Source organism: Acomys minous, assembly GCF_964271855.1.
Source record: "Acomys minous genome assembly, chromosome: 16".
Taxonomy (NCBI): domain Eukaryota; kingdom Metazoa; phylum Chordata; class Mammalia; order Rodentia; family Muridae; genus Acomys; species Acomys minous.
In genome coordinates, this window is record NC_140498.1 from 69,665,809 (window position 1) to 69,683,535 (window position 17,727).

Consider the following 17,727-nt stretch of genomic DNA (forward strand, 5'->3'; position numbering starts at 1 on the left):
AGAGAGAGAGAGAGAGAGAGAGAGAGAGAGAGAGAGAGAGAGAGAGAGAGAGAGAGAGAGAGAGAGAGAGAGAGAGAGAGAGAGAGAGAGAAGAGAGAGAGAGAAGAGAGAGAGAAAGAGAGAGAGAGAGAGAGAGAGAGAGAGAGAGAGAGAGAGAGAGAGAGAGAAGAGAGAGATGCTGGCGCTCAGATCACTTCTTCTTTACTTGGTCCGGGCAGCCTCCAGGCCCACAGTCACCATAGGTCTTCCCACCTGTTAGCCTAGTCTAGAAACTCACAGACACGCCCAGAGGCATTTCTTTTGTCCCCTAGGTGAGTGTAGGTCTTGCCAAGCTAACAATCGACATCAACCATCACACTAGCCTAAGTGGCCAGACACAGAACGCCACTGCCAGAGCGTTCAATTCCCAGCACCCACATGGCAGCTCACAACTGTCTGTCACCCCAAGATCTGACATCCTCACACCAATGCACATAAATTAAAATTAAATAAAATATTTTTTGAAATGAGGTGGCCCAAGCTTGTAACCCCACACCTCGGGAGGCAGAGACAGGCAGGTCCTGGAGGTTTGATTGCTAGGAAACGTATATGGAGGTGGGAGCCTCTGGTAAGTGAATGACCCTATCTCAAAAACTAAGGTGGAGAATGACTAAAGACACCAGCAGTTGACCTCTGGCTTACACATACACATGCGCACACTAATAGACATACACACTAGTATACATACACACAATCTTGAGAAAGGATTATAGCTCACACCCCTATAACCTCAGCATTCAGGTGTTTGAATCAGGAGGATCATAAGTTCAAGGCCAGTCAGGGCTACATGAATGAGACCATGTCTCAAAACTCAAAACAAGGGGCTAGGGAGATGGCTCAGCAGTTAAGAGCACTGGCTGCTCTTCCAGAAGACCTGGCTTTGATTCCCAGCTCACACCAGTCTATAACTCGTGTTCCCAGGGCTCCTGACATCGTCACACAGATAGATATGCAGGCAAAATACCAATGCACATAAAAAAAAATTACTTAAAAAACACACACACAAAACAAATGACAGAGCTCCAGATCTGGTAAGATGATGTGGGTAAAGGCGCTTGCTGCTAACCTGGATAGCCTGAGATCCCACGTGGTGGAAAGAGAGAATCAACCATGCAAGTTGTCCACCGACCTTCACTGTGTCATGGCATGCATCATCCTGGCCATACCAAGACAAACTAACAAACAAAAACCCCAAACCCAAAACCCACATAGGTTGGGGACAGGGTGTGCGGCTCAGTGTTGGCGTCCTTGCCTTGTGAGAACAGCTACTCAGTAGTTGAAGGTGTCTGCATTTGAGTTTCTGGGTCTGTGGCTATCCTGCCTTTGTGTGTGTGTGTGTGTGTGTGTGTGTGTGTGTGTGTGTGTGTGTGTGTGTCTTTTTGAGACAGCATTTCGCTGTGTAGCCCTGACTGTCCTCGACTTATTTTGTAGACCAGGCTGGCCTCGAACTCAGAGAGAATCACCTGCCTGTTTCCTGAATGCCTGGGGTTACAGGGGTACACCACGGGGCCCTGCCTGCCCTTCAGCCTTTTGATCACAGTGGAATCAGGTGACACAATGAACAAATATGGGGCTAAGAGGAGGCTCAACTCGTAGCTTGCTTACCTAGTGGGCACATGCCTTGAGTTTCACCTGTATAAACTGGGCATGGGGGTGCATGCCTGTAATCCCAGCCCTTTAGAGGTGCAGGCAGGAGGATCACAGCTCAAGGTCATGTTTGGCTATTTATCAAAGTCAAGACTAGTCTGTCATTCACACACACATGTATATACATATATGTGTATATATATGTATGTGTGTATATACATACATACATACATACATACATACATACATACATACATATAGTACTGGTTAGTTTTTTTTCAATTTTACACATATTAGAGTCATCTTGGAAGAGGATGGGAAGAGATGGGAAGAGGAAGAGATAGGAATGATCTCTATCAGTTGGCCTGAGGCAAGTCTGTGAAACACTGTTCTGATTAATGATTAATGTGGGAGGGCCCAGCCTGCTTTGGGCAGCGCCATCCCTGGGCAGATGGTTCTGGGTTGTATAATGAAGCAGGTTGAGCAGGCCGTTCTGCCAGCACGCAGTGTCCCTCCACGGTTCTTGCTCCGTGTCCTTGCTTTTGCTTCCCTCGATGACGGACTGTGATCTGTAAACTGAAGCAAAGCACTTCCTTCTCCCAAGCTGCTTTTGTGTTTTGTCACAGCAACAGGGAGAAAACCAGGACAGAGAGCAAAGAGAGGCTATAAAATGAGAAGAGGTGAAGGGTAAGAAGATCCGCATATATTATATATGCATATATACGGGAAGAGATTGGTCATGTGTACGTCATTGTTGTTGTTATTTGTTTGTTTGTTTGATGTTTGTTTTGAGATGGGGTTTCTCTGTGCAGCCTTGGCTGTCCTGGAACTCACTCTGTAGACCAGGCTGGCCTCGAACTCACAGAGGTCCAGCTGCCTCTGCATCTCAAGTGCTGGGATTAAAGGTGTGCGCCACCACTGCCATGTGTTCTTTTTTTAATGTGAGAGGGGAAAGAGTCACATACACACAGAGAGAGAGAGAGGGAGAGAGAGAGAGAGAGAGAGAGAGAGAGAGAGAGAGAGAGAGAGAGAGAGAGAGAGAATGAGAGAATATGTGTTCATATGTTTGGAGGAGAATTCCAGGAATGTGCTTTCTCCTTCCAGTATGGATTCTGGGGCTCAAATTCTGATTGTTGGGTCATCTCCCACCCCGACCCCCACCATACCAATTATAAATCTAAAGAGACATGCTGGCCATTGTCACTGTGGACTTCTAAAGCTGTCCTGGTCTACACAGAACTCTGGGCCAGCTAGAACTGCACCGTAAGACCCTGTGGTGGTCTGAATTAGAACGGCCCTCAGAGGCTCACATCTTCCCACGCTTAGTCATCAGGGGTAGGAGGCAGTCGCCTCGTTAGAGGAAGAGTGTCACTGGCGGTGCCACAAGTCCAGGCTCAGGCTCAGTTCTCGCTCTTCCTGCAGCCTGTGGAACAACATCTAGCTCTCAGCTACTGCTCCAGTGCCTGCACGGCCCCGTGCTCCCTGCCACACGATAGTGGACTAAGCCTTTGATAACTGTACGCAAAGCCCCAGTTAAATGCTTTCCTCTTTAAGAGTTGCCATGGTCATGGTGTCTCCTTCACAGCAATAGGACAATGACTAAGACAGACCCTATCTCTGAGAAAGAGAAGAGGAGAGAGAGAGAGACAGGGACAGACAGACAGACAGACAGACAGACAGAGAATGAGAAGGCAAAAGCATTGTGAGTACACACACATACACACACACACACACGCACACACACACATACCTTCTACTACAACATGTTGTTGCCGTTGTTCTAGCTCACTGCAGCTCTCCTGTCAGTCTTTTGTGGACCTTAACTTAGGCTCCTCGCAGGCTTGGGTCTATGGGTCTGTGTCAATTACCTTCCCCATCGTTATCATCAAACACCCAGCAGAAGCAAGTTAAGAGGCTTATTTTGGCTCACAGTTTGCGGAGTGTTCTGTCTGGAGACTGATCTACGGCCGCTTTAATTTCACTTCTTGTTTTTTTGTTTGTTTGTTTTTCAAGACAGGAACTCAGTTTGTAGATCAGGCTAGCCTTGAACGCCCAAAGATCCCCCTGCATCTGCATCTCAAGTGCTAGAATTAAGGGCATGAGCTACCATGCCTGGTTACTTTCAGCTTTTTATTTTTTTTTTTAAAAAAAGGCCTTTTCTTTCATTTTTTATGTACGTGGGTATATTGCCTGTGCATCGTGTGCATGCAATGCTCTCAGACGCCAGAAGAGGGCGTCACATCTCGATATATACAGTTGTGAGCTGCCATCTGCGTGCTGGGACTTACACCTCAGTCCTCTGGAAGAGCAGCTTTTACCTCAGAGCCATCTCTCCAGCCCCCCCCCCCCCCCGCACAGTCAGTTTTAAATGAATGAGTTTATTAAATTTACAGTAAGCGCAACTAGAAGAACAGAGAGAAAAAGATCATCACATCAGGCGTTCACCATATCCAACAAAGGTGACTGGAATGGTTTGATAATGCAGACGGAGGTGACTTCATCAAATTGGGGTCTTGCAGCATCCAGTGGAAATCCACTGGGAAGTCGGGGCAGCAAGCTGGAGTGCCCAGTAGAACTTTTTTTCTATGGCTAAGTTTCTGGCTTCTTGTTCCCACCACAGTCACTTTTAAGTCATGGGTAAGCAGCTGGGTGCTGTGGTGCACACCCGTAATCACAGCTCCTGGGAGGCAGAGGCAGGCAGATTTCTGTGAATTTAAGGCCAGCCTGGTCTCCAAAGTGAGTCCAGGAAAGCCAGGCTATACAGAGAAATCCTGTCTTAAAAAACAACAACAACAACAACAACAAACAAAAAACCATGGATGAGCAATTGTGTTGGAAATAGTTTACATTTTAGCTGCTCTCGAGGATGCAGGTTTTTTAAAACCATATTTATTTATTTACTTGGGGGGGAGCACTTGTCATATCATGGTGTGAAGGTCAGAGGACAACTTTCAGTTGTCCAGTCAGTGCCCTCCTTTCACCATATGGATCCCGGGGACCGAACTCGGATTGTCAGGCTTGGCAGCACGCACCTTTACCCACTGAGCCATGAAGTTGGCCTCCACAGTGCAGCTTTTTCTTTCCTTCTTTCTTTCTTTCTTTCTTTCTTTCTTTCTTTTCTTTTCTTCCTTCCTTTTTTTAGTTTTTTGAGACAGGGTTTCTGTGTGTAGCCTTGGCTGTCCTGGACTCACTTTGTAGACCAGGCTGGCCTCAAACACACAGAGATCCACCTGCCTCTGCCTCCCAAGTGCTGGGATTTAAGGCATGCGCCACCACACCTGGCATCACAATGCAGCTTTTTAATACCTCTCACTGCTTGCTGTTTGCCCCCTCTTTTCATTATAAAGCCAGAAGGCCAGCCTGACACAGCATAGCAGAGGTTGGAGGCTACAAGAGAGCCCCCCCCTCTTTAAACAAGCTTCATAGTTCACGGCAGTTTGCCAATACAATGGAACCCTGCACTGGGCTATCAGGCTGTCGTGTACAGAAGGCTTAGCACTGGCGTGGCTCTGTCCACGATGGCAGGAGGTTGGTGCACTGCTCTCTCACTTGGTGGTTCCGGAGGCAGGCAGGGCTGAGAGCAACCACACTGGCTATAGCCCTCAAGTCTCTCCCCGAAGGACCCAGTCCCTCCAGCGAGGCCCCACTCACCTCCTGAGAGACTTCTACAACTTCCCAAAGCAGTGCCACTGTCTGGGTACCAAGTGTCCAAGTACAGAAGCCTGTGGGAGGACTCTTTACATCCAAACCCTAACAGCACATATAGAAGGGGAAAAAAAATAAATAAAAACAAAGCTACCTATAGGGCTTCATACTGTCTGCACTCTACTTTGGACGTCTATTCGGGGATCTTGAGATATGTCCATATGGTAAGGGGTGGGAGGACACCATGCAATTTATCCTCTCAGACAAGAGACCACCTAGAGACAAGAACATAAATAAGAGATGGACATATGTCTCCCTGGCTAGAGCACTTATAGCTCTCCCAGAAGACCTGGGTTCAAGCCCCGGCACCTACCTCAGGTGGCTCATAATTGTAATTCCAGTTCAAGGAGTTCTAACACCCTCTCCTGGCCTCTGAAGGCACCTGCATGTATGTGACGCACATACAGACAAGCAGGCACACACACTCACATACATATAAAAAAAATGAAAAATGTAAAAATAAAGAGTCGGAACAGACAGAGTGAGGTTAAGTCAGCACGACTTCAAACCAGCTCAATCCAGTCCTTTGCTAATGATGACAGCCTAGTCTCCTGGTGCGGTTATTTATGACACCCATGGGAGTTGAGTAACTGCCAATTATTATTGCGGAGAGCAGGTAAAGCGCCTTAAAGGAGTTTTATGCCTCTCCCGTGAAGGGGAGCATCAGGCAAATGGGGAGGAATGGGCCTCTGTGAATGGGTCGCTCAATCTCAATGTGTGCGCAGCACAGAAGGCTGCACCCTTCGACGCCCGCCCCGCTTCCGAGGTTAGGCAGGCGGGGTGCCTGCCACCCACTCAACTCTGAAGCATAGCGGGCGTAATGACCCATTTATCTCATTTGCGCCTGTTTTTTTTTTTTTTTTTATCGAGCGCCCTTCTCCCTCCGCCTGAATCTGTTTGCATCTGGGAGATGTGACGTCTTCTTAGGCATCCTGGCATCTTCTGTCCTCCTCCCCTGCCTGGACTTAACAGGAATGGATTTCCGTCCCAGGGTTTCTAATGAGTGTTCCGTGCAGCTGAGGGGAGGCACTTGGGCACAGGGAGCCAGCGACAACCGATGTGACTGACGCCAAGGGAGCAGGGCAAGAATTAAACGTCGGCAACACATGGAAGGTTGCTGTGGAGGTGATACGGGAACACATTGTGCCCATGTTGATCCAGGCAGATGATGGTCCGCTCCAAGAAACCTGAACCAAAAACGTCAGTATGTGGGAATCTGTGGAGTTCAATTCACAATCACTGAGAATCACCTGCATTCAGCCTGCCTGGAGTTGGCTATGCATCAGATAAGAGCAGCTCTGAAAGGCTTTGTCCCTTCACATTTGGCTAATGGCCATAAAATTTCAGCTTGAGATGAGGGCATGGGCCACTAGTAGATAATTTGTCTGGATCCCCCAAGTGAGGAGCTCCAGTTCAGTAGGTGTAGCTCAGTAGCACAACACATGCATAGATTCCTCCAGTGAGGGGCTAGGATGTGGCTCAGTGGTAGAGCACCTGCCTAGAATCCCCCAGTGAGAGGCTGGAGTGTGGCTCAGTGGTAGAGCACCTGCCTAGAATCCCCCAGTGAGGAGCTGGGGTGTGGCTCAGTGGTAGAGCTCCTGCCTAGAATCTCCCAGTGAGAGGCTGGGGTGTGGCTCAGTGGTAGAGCACCTGCCTAGAATCCCCCAGTGAGAGGCTGGGGTGTGGCTCAGTGGTAGAGCACCTGCCTAGAATCCCCCAGTGAGAGGCTGAAGGTGTGGCTCAGTGGTAGAGCACCTGCCTAGAATCCCCCAGTGAGAGGCTGGAGGTGTGGCTCAGTGGTAGAGCACCTGCCTAGAATCCCCCAGTGAGGGGCTGGGGTGTGGCTCAGTGGTAGAGCTCCTGCCTAGAATCTCCCAGTGAGAGGCTGGGGTGTGGCTCAGTGGTAGAGCACCTGCCTAGAATCCCCCAGTGAGGGGCTGGGGTGTGGCTCAGTGGTAGAGCACCTACCTAGAATCTCCCAGTGAGAGGCTGGGGTGTGGCTCAGTGGTAGAGCACCTGCCTAGAATCTCCCAGTGAGGGGCTGGGGTGTGGCTCAGTGGTAGAGCTCCTGCCTAGAATCTCCCAGTGAGAGGCTGGGGTGTGGCTCAGTGGTAGAGCACCTGCCTAGAATCTCCCAGTGAGGGGCTGGGGTGTGGCTCGGTGATAGAGCACTTCTCACATATACACAAAGCCTTGGGTACCATCCCAAGCACCAGAAGGAAAACAGAAGTATAATTCAGCCACCTGGCAGTTGGGCTGTCTAAGATCTTGGGCTTTACCCATCAAAAGAGTTGGTTCATGTCCCAAAGGGTGGGGAGAAGGTGGACAAGCAAGGAGAGCAGAGCTTCCCCTTGGCACATGATCCCGGATGCTCCCTTTTTGTTTCTGACCCAGAGTCCCGCCAAGCAGGGCTTGGTAATTTATGGACACAATTAGTATCTGTTGTTACTGCTTAGTGGCTGGCAGAGGAGGACATGGGAGAATTTTCCAAAGCTCAGTCAAGGGAGCCTCTGAGGCTGTGGGGCTGGTGACAGGAGCCTGGCAGAGCCTGCTGCCCAGGAGGTCTGCACCTGCCTCCCTCTGCCCTCTTTCTCTTGAGACCAGCCTTACTCCTCCATGCTTCTTCCTCTTCTTGCAGAACTCTACGTCTGAGCTGGGTGTTGCTAGGACAGCAGGGCCCACGCAGTGCCACTCAGCAATCACCTTGACATGGGCTTGACAAAGGAGCATGGGAAACTCTAAGATAAATGAAGACCCCATGACAGCTGAGGAGGAGATCTTTCGGGCATTTCAGCCCTCAGGCAGAGGCTCTTGCTTTCTTCAGATTCCAGGGTCCCCGGGGCTTCGTGACAAATACACACAATTGCAGCACTCTGATGGCTGAGGCAGGAGGATTGCCACTCGTACCACTACAACCAGGGCTAACATAGTGAGGTCCCGGCTAGCTTGGGCTACAGAGTGAGATACTGTCTCAGACAAATTAGTATATAAATAAATAGATAAACAAAGGCTGGGGCATGGCTCAGTCAGTGAAATGCTGGCTGTTTTCCCATGAGGGCTTGAGTCTGATCCCCACCACATTTTTTTTTTTTTAAGCCACGGATGGTGACAGGCAACAGTAATCCCAGTGCTGCTGTGGCAGCGACAAGGGGATCCTTGGAGCTCACTGACCAGCCTAGGTAATCGGTGAGTTCCAGGTTCACAGAGAGACCCTGAGTCTGAAGAAAATATTTAAGATGGAGGGCGATTGAGGAAGATACCAAAAGTCCACATACGGCTTCCACACACCTGTGCCTGCAACACATGTTCCTGTGTACAAAGCCAGACCTGAACAAACGTTCCAGACACTCACAGCAATGGTCTTTGACGTTGACAGTGACTGCTGGCTTCAGCTGAGCTTGCTAGCGAGGTGGGGGGGGGGTCTTTGGAGGGTTGCGACCCTTCTGTGTCATATTCAGGGTAAGGCGCCCTCCTGATGCATACGCCTCTTGGGGGGGGGCAACTTTCCTGAGCAGCTACAACAGAAGCTTGTCCCCTCTGCACATCTCCATATTCAACTTGGTCCCATCCCTTTCCTGCCTGCATCGGGCTCTGTTTCAACAGAAGCTGTCTCCCCATATGTTTCTCATCCGTCCTATCAGTGTACATAGCAATGTGTATATCTATCGTCCATCTAGTCATCTGGTCATATATCCATTTCTGTATCTACCCATACCTACATCATCTATTATCTCTCAGTATCTATCTACCATCCATTTATCTGTTGTCTATCATCCATCTATTATCCAGCATCTATTTACCTCTCTCCATCTATCCATCCATCAATCATCCATCTGTCATCTACTATATATCCATAGACTCATGTACATATCCATCCGCTATCCACCCATCTCTTACACATGTGTACTTCCATTTATCCATTCATCTGTCCATCCACCCATCCATCCATCCATTATACCTTTATTTTCAGGAAGCTTAAAAACTACAACTGTGTACTTTTCTTTCCTTCCAGCCAACAGCACCCAGGGAACCATCTCTGGCATAGGGAATAGGTCTTTCTCAGACCTCAACACACTGGTTGAACCCGAACTCCTCTGCCTCACAAGGAGCAAGGTGCACTTCAAAACCACCGGGCCAGTCGGTGCCTGTTGTGGATGTAGCAGCTGGAGGTAAAGAGGTATCTTCTCAGAGGTCCCCCCAAAATCAATTCCTTTTCAATTTCAAACCAAGTACCAGCGGAGCCGAGAGGAGAGACAACGTCGCCTGCCTAGCCAACATGCACAGATGAAAATAATGAACCACACAAGCAGCCAACGGTGTGGGTTGATCCACTGAAACTCGGCTGCCTCAAAATGGAGCCGTCGGGGCCCAGGGCTTCAATATTTAATGCTGAGACTGGAGGGGTAGAGCACTGGGCTAGGAGGGAATGCACAGCCAGTCACTGGCAAATCGGATGGGTTATTACTAATTCAGGAGCCCCAGGACCCAACAGAGCTGCAAACAAATGGACGACTTCACAGTGTTGCTGATCGGCAGGGCGAGGCTCCCACTGCTTGCTCCCAGATGGAAGGCTTCAATTCCTAAGGCAGGGGACAGCTGAGGCCCAGATCAGAACTTGAAATGAAGAATAGTATTTTGGACCGGAATGATGGGTTCAGGCCTGTGGTCCTGGATACCTGAAAAGCGAGGCTACACAGTGAGTATGAACGTGAGGCCCCGTCTGAAATTTAAATCTAAGCAAGCAACTAAACAAAGCTAAGAACTGTGGCACATGCCTACAGGCAGGAGGACTCCTCAAGAGTCCAAGGTGAGTTTGATCTACACAGTGAGTTTCCAGGAAAGTCAGGGCTACATAGTGAGACCCTGTGTCAGAGACCAAAACCAATGCAGTAGAAAGAGGGCTGGGGTGTGGCTCAGTGGTAGAACCCCTGCCTAGAATCCCCCAGGGAGGGTCTGGGCTGTGGCTCAGTGGTAGAGCACCTGCCTAGAATCCCCCAGTGAGGGGCTGGGTTATGGCTCAGTGGTAGAGGCCCTGCCTAGAATCCCCCAGTGAGGGGCTGGGGGTGTGGCTCAGTGGTAGAGCACCTGCCTAAAATCCCCCAAGGAGGGTCTGGGCTGTGGCTCAGTGATAGAGCACCTACCTAGAATCCCCCAGTGAGGGGCTGGGGTGTGGCTCAGTGGTAGAGCCCCTGCCTAGAATCCCCCAGTGAGGGGCTGGGGGTGTGGCTCAGTGGTAGAGCACCTGCCTAAAATCCCCCAAGGAGGGTCTGGGCTGTGGCTCAGTGATAGAGCACCTACCTAGAATCCCCCAGTGAGGGGCTGGGGTGTGGCTCAGTGGTAGAGCACCTGCCTAGAATCCCCCAGTGAGGGGCTGGGGTGTGGCTCAGTGGTAGAGCCCCTGCCTAGAATCCCCCAGTGAGGGGCTGGGGTGTGGCTCAGTGGTAGAGCAATACTTACTTGCCATTCACAAGGCCCTGCATTCCATGTCCAGGACCTCAGTAAAAGAAAGAAAGTTACACTCACTGAGTCTATCAGTGCCCTTTCCTGCTGCACTTGGACACTGCAACCTAGAAGTTCAAATACCTAGAAGTTCAATTGGACCAGCCCGGCGGGAGGGGGGTGGGTACTGCTGGCACAGATGCTGCTACAGCTCAGCTTTTTATACCAGAGTCAGTTTGGACAGACACAAGTGGCAGTGGCAGCTGGAGGATGCTCATTCCCCCTGCCCTGGATGTCGCCATTTGCAGAAACTTAGAAGCACCAGAGCCCATGCTAACTAGGCTGTTAGCTTCCTTTAGATTCCTCAGTTTTTCCACTTATAAGCGTTTGTACCGGCTGCTCCCCCTACTTCTGTCCAATATGTCCCCTATTACCCGAAGAAACACCTCCACAACTGGCAGTCTATGCCAGGCTGAGTTTCTCTTTGATAGCCTCCTCTGGCCATGTGCCGAACCTCCTCATGGTGGGAGGAGGAGTCCGTGGATGGATCCATTTTGTGTCAGAGACCACACTGCATGCTGAGAGGAGGTGACCCCGTGAGTAGAGGAAATCAATGCACAGCCTGCACTCTCAGCATCAATAGCGGGATTCTTCTGATGGAGAGCCAGTAACATCCTTGCAGAGGCTACCTTTAGCACACTCTCAATGGTTCTCTTTTTTTTTTTCTTTCTAATTTTGTATCTTCAAGTCACACAACTTTAGGATGGACAGTCATCAGCTCTGAGTGGGCCTGTATCCATTACTTCTGGAGACTGGAGACATAGAATAGCTACGTGTGGTGGGGCAGGCCTCTCAGCACTCAGTGAGCAGGCTGAGACAGGAGGATCATCATTTTAAGGTCATCCAGTCTACACAGTGAGACTATGTATTAAAGTAAAACATAAATCAAGAGCTAGAAGTGTGGCTCAGTGGCAGAACCCCTGCCTAGAATCCCCCAGTGAGGGGCTGGGGTATGGCTTAGTGGTAGAACACCTGCCTAGAATCCCCCAGTGAGGGGCTGGAGTGTGGCTCAGTGGTAGAGCACCTTCCTAGAATCCCCCAGTGAGGGGCTGGGGTGTGGCTCAGTGGTAGAGCCCCTGCCTAGAATCCGCCAGTGAGGGGCTGGGGTGTGGCTCAGTGGTAGAGCCCCTGCCTAGAATCCCCCAGTGAGGGGCTGGGGGGTGTGGCTCAGTGGTAGAGCACCTGCCTAGAATCCCCCAGTGAGGGGCTAGGGTGTGGCTCAGTGGTAGAACACCTGCCTAGAATCCCCCAGTGAGGGGCTGGGGTGTGGCTCAGTGGTAGAGCACCTGACTAGAATCCCCCAGTGAGAGGCTGGGGTATAGCTCAGTGGTAGATCCCCTGCCTAGAATCCCCCAGTGAGGGGCTGGGGTGTGGCTCAGTGGAGAGCACCTGACTAGAATCCCCCAGTGAGGGGCTGGAGGTATGGCTCAGGGGTAGATCCCCTACCTAGAATCCCCCAGTGAGGGGCTGGGGTGTGGCTCAGTGGTAGAGCCCCTGCCTAGAATCCGCCAGTGAGGGGCTGGGGTGTGGCTCAGTGGTAGAGCCCCTGCCTAGAATCCCCCAGTGAGGGGCTGGAGGGTGTGGCTCAGTGGTAGAGCACCTGCCTAGAATCCCCCAGTGAGGGGCTAGGGTGTGGCTCAGTGGTAGAACACCTGCCTAGAATCCCCCAGTGAGAGGCTGGGGTGTGGCTCAGTGGTAGAGCACCTGACTAGAATCCCCCAGTGAGAGGCTGGGGTATAGCTCAGTGGTAGATCCCCTGCCTAGAATCCCCCAGTGAGGGGCTGGGGTGTGGCTCAGTGGAGAGCACCTGACTAGAATCCCCCAGTGAAGGGCTGGGGTGTGGCTCAGTGGTAAAGCCCCTGCCTAGAATCCCCCAGTGAGGGGCTGGAGGTGTGGCTCAGGGGTAGATCCCCTACCTAGAATCCCCCAGTGAGGGGCTGGGGTGTGGCTCAGTGGTAGAGCACCTGTCTAGAATCCCCCAGTGAGGGGCTGGGGTGTGACTCAGTGGTAGAGCACCTGCCTAGAATCCCCCAGTGAGGGGCTGGGGTGTGGCTCAGTGGTAGAGCCCCTGTCTAGAATCCCCCAGTGAGGGGCTGGGGTGTGACTCAGTGGTAGAGCACCTGCCTAGAATCCCCCAGTGAGGGGCTGGGGTGTGGCTCAGTAGTAGAGCTGAATCCCTAGAATTCCTGTGAGGGGTGGGGCTTACAGAGTTCTTGCTGAACATGTTTGTGGCCCTAGGTTCAATGCTTAATATTGGAGTGTGGATGCAGTGTGTGGGGTATGAGCTTTAAGACAGAACCCAAGAGGCAAAAGCACTTGCATAGAGCGTGCAACCATCTTTAATATCTGGTCAACAGCTCCGTCCTGGCAGCTAGAATTTGAAAAGAAAGGTTGTTGATGATGCACATCTGTATACTGGTCCTTGGGAAGGTCGTTGTGAGTTCTAGGCTTGCCTGGGCTATATAGTAAGCCTCAGTCTAAATCAATAGACACATATCTTCACCATGAGGCTGCCGGAGACCTATGCCTTTTTTTAAAAAAAAACCTCACCTACATTCTTGCGATGAATCCCTAGTGGCACACAGAATTCAAGGGCACAGTCTCTATCCTCCAGGGGCCTTATGGTCTAATTATTTCCAGGAATGACATCATTCACATAGAACAGAGACGAGAGACCTGTGATGAGTGCACTGAACTGTTCCCCTGTCCTCCCCTAATCTGGTACCCATTGCTATGATGGATCTTGCTCTTGGGAGTCCCCTGTACCCCGGAATCCTCCCTTAGCAGAGGATGACCTTGAATGCCTGGTCCTCAGACCTGCAGCACCGGAATGCTGGGATTACAGGTGTGTACCATCACGCCCAGGTTATTCAGTGCTCAGGGCAGAACTCAGGCCTTCATGCAAGCACTCCACCAAGTAAGACACATCCCTAGCCCAGGGTATGTTACTGCATATGTGTGTGTGTGTGTTGTTCATATGTGTGTGCATATGTGTGTGTGAGTGCAGACGCACGCATGTGGTGGAATGCATGTAGGTCAGAAGACAAGCTCAGGTGTCAATCTGTCTTGAGAGACCGCCTTTTACTAGGTTTTCAAGTTCTGAGGAATTCCTGTTTTCACCTCTCCTCTCAGGACAGTAATGCTGAGATTTCAGATGTGTGCCACTGTGTCTGACCTCATGTGGGTTCTAGGGCTTTGAACTCAGGTCCTCATGCTTGCAGAGCAGGCATGTTCCCAAGCAAGCTACCTCCCCAGCCCTTGCTGTGTCGTATTTACAGTTCATCCGGTACCAATAGCCCTCCTCCACCAGACACGTCCTTGGACCATGGCTGGCTGTGGTTAGTGAACTTTGAGTAGAAGTCACAGGTGGGAAGCTGCAAGCAGAGGATGTCAATGGTTGACACAGTGAGGCTTCTAGAGCCAAGGAGGCCAGGGATGCTCTTGAGTGTAACTTCCTCATTGTTCCACGATTCAGAGGCAAGCCTGGTGGCTCACAGAGCTCACCCGAAGATCCTGGTACAGAATGGGAGGGAAAAAAAAAAAAAAGACCGAGGTCCATCCCCTGTACCATTAAAAGGAAACAATACTTTTGTTCTCTGTCAATGTGTGTGGCGGTCCATCCTGGCCACAGACCGCCTTCTTCCAAAGAGCTGGAAGGACTCTCAGCCTTTCTTCCTGAATTCGGCTGAGTATGGGGACTTTGAGGACCACTTGACTGGACGTCTTCCCCAGAGAGCACAGCTGCATTCTTTCCTTTGCTGCTCAGGATCCCTTCTCATGTGTCTCCTCCTACACCTATCTTCCCCAGGTCACCTCTGGGGCAGATGAGCACGCATGCATATGCACAGGTACATATGCAATACACACTTGTGCACACATGCACACGTGTCCATGAGATAGGTCAACATCAGATGCCTTTGCCTCCTGCTTTTTACCCTGGTTTTTGTTTGTTTGTTTATTTGTTTGTTTTTTGGGAACAGGGGTTTTCACTGTGTAGCCTTGGAGGCCCTGGACTCACTCTGTAGACAAGGCTGGCCTCAAACTCACAATGATCCTTTGCCTCCCGAGTGTTGGGATTCAAGGCATGTGCCACCACACCCGGCCCACTTTTTACCTTGTTTTGAGACAGGATCCTTCCTCACTGAATATGGAAGTCACCCATTTTCAGCTCGACTGGTTGCCCAGAAGGCCCCCAGATTCTGTGCCTCCCCATCACTGGAATTACAGGCATGGACAACCGCTCCCAGCTTTTTCACATGGGTTCTGACCAAATTCCGACACTTGTGCTCACACAGAAAGCACGTTATTGATGGGTACATCTCACCACGTCTCTTGCCTGCTTTTGAGAGGACTGAGCTGAGAACATGGTGAAAAGATGCAGAGTGCCCAGGAGCTATGAAGGGACACAGAACAAGGAAGGAACGCACCAGGGAGTGGAGACGGTGGGAGAGTGGAGTGCCAGGTCTGAAAAGAAAAAAGAAAAAAAAAGAGGGAAAGGAAACAGAAAGCTGCCAAGCGTCAGCAGGTTCACTGCCAGTGGAACTCCGGCATTCTGGCAAGAAACCCTTGGCCTGACAGCTGCTAGGTGAGGGTCCCTCAACACCCAGGGCCCACCTGAGGGTCCAACACTGATAACTGAATGCAAAACCTAGAAACTCTACCCAGGATTAACCTGAGCACTTGTAGCCATTAGTCTGGCCATAGAGCCTGAAGGCACAGGTCCCTGTCCTCAGGGCTTGGAGCTGAAAGGCTCTGTGGCTGTCGGCACAGCCTATAAGCAAGCCTTTGGCACCCAAGGGCTCAGGTCTCCAACACTAGAAAACCTTCTCCTTGCCTACTCATCCCGGGTAGAGCAAAATAACCCAGCTTTGTTGGTTGATGGGACAAACCTATTAGTGTTAACTGAAGGCCAAAAACTTTAGAAAAAGCCTCACTGTTGTAACGCATTCTACAGGATAATTAGAGTCATGGATTTCAGAGTTGGAAGGTTACAGGTCTCAGGACCCAATCATCTCCAGATAGCTATCATTAACTTCTTTTTTTTTTAAAGATGTATTTATTTATTGTGTATACAGATTTCGTTATAGATGGTTGTGAGCCAACATGTGGTTGCTGGGAATTGAACTCATGACCTTTGGAAGAGCAGTCAGTGCTCTTACCCTCTGAGCCATCTCTCCAGCCCCTATCATTAACTTCTTTTGTTGTTGTTTTTTGTTTTTTGGGTGTTTTGAAACAGGGTTTCTCTGTGTAGCCTTGGCTGTCCTGGACCCGCTTTGTAGACCAGGCTGGCCTCGAACTCACAGCAATCCACCTGTCTCTGCCTCCCGAATGCTGGGATTCCCATTTTTTTCCATTAACTTCTTAATTAGCCACTCAGGCCCACCAATGTGTGTGTGGCCTAACATCTTTGTACTGCTGGGTAAATCCTATTGGAACGCACAGACCTGGCTTTCACCAATCAAATGCTAACAATGTGATCAGATAGCAGCTGAGGCCTGTAACAGGGGCCTCCCCACTCACTGTAATCCACCTACCTGAGGTTTACACCAAGGCACCTTAAGTTGTTCTGTTACTATAAAAACTCTGTAAAACTTTTCCGGCATCAGAACAAGACATTTGAGGTTCAGTCGCCGATATCTGGTTTCAGAATAAACTCACTCATTTGCGTTGAGGTGAGGGCTGTGTTTGACAGCCTGTGGCTGCCAGCTGCTGCCCAGAGCTGCGGATTGCACTACCTGCCACACTGCTGATCAAAGCCCAGTAGAGTAAACCCCCAGCCTCAGTTAAGGCTTTAAGTCTCGGGCCTTAGCACCTAGAGCCCTAAGTCTCTATTCTCAAACTTGGAGCTTGTCACAGAGTCTCTGCTCCTGTGGTACAAAACACTGTTAACTGGGCCAAGGGTCCTCCATCTTGTCCCTTTTGCAGCCATCTAAGGTCCGACTCAGCGTCCACCTCTGCTTATACTCCCCTCTTGTGGGAAAGTCTCTCAGAGAAGTACCCAACCCTGTCCTGGGGCCTTGAGGTCAAGATGCCTCAGCCTGGTCTACAGAGTGAGTCTAGGACAGCCAGGACTACAAGAGAAAACTGTCCTGAAAAACCAAAACAAAAAAGAGCTGTTTCTCTGGCAGTCACCGGCTGTCTTAATAAGGACCCAAATTCCAGCTCTGGTTTTGTCATATGGTTCTTGGGGGGGTCTTTGCCCCTCCAGAAGGAAAAGGTCTTTTGTTTAGTTGGGTTTTTTTGTTTTTTGTTTTTTTTCATCGTACACTTCAGGTTAACAGTTCATCACCGAGGAAGTCAGGGTAGGAACTCAAACAGGGAAGGAATCTGAAGGCAGGAACTTAAGCAGAAGCAGCAAAGGACCACTGCTTTCTACCTTGCTCCACCTTTTTCTTGAGATGCTCTATATAGCCCTGGCTGTCCTGGAACTTGTCCTTGAACGCCAGGCTGGCCATGAACTCAGAGATCCACCTGCCTCCCAAGTGCTAGGATTAAAGGTGTACACATCCAAGCAGCCTACTTCCCCCGTCCCCCCCCCCCCGACTTTCTGTTTTGGTTTTTCAAGATAGCGTTTCTCTGTGTAGCCTTAGCTGTCCTAGGGTCACTTTGTAGACTAGGCTGGCCTCGAACAGCAGTCTGATCCATCTGCCTCTGCCTCCTGAGTGCTGGGATTAAAGGCCACCACACCCGGCTCGAGCAGCCTACTTTTACTTTCTTTTCTTTCTTCGTTTTTTGGTTGTTTCCAGTTTGTTTGTGGTTGTTTCCAGACAGGGTTTCTCTGGGTAGCCTTGGTTGTCCTGGACTCGCTTTGTAGACTAGGCTGACCTCGAACTCACAGAGATCTGCAGTCCCAGTGCTGAGATTACAGGCCCGCATTACCATACCTGGTCCGCTTTT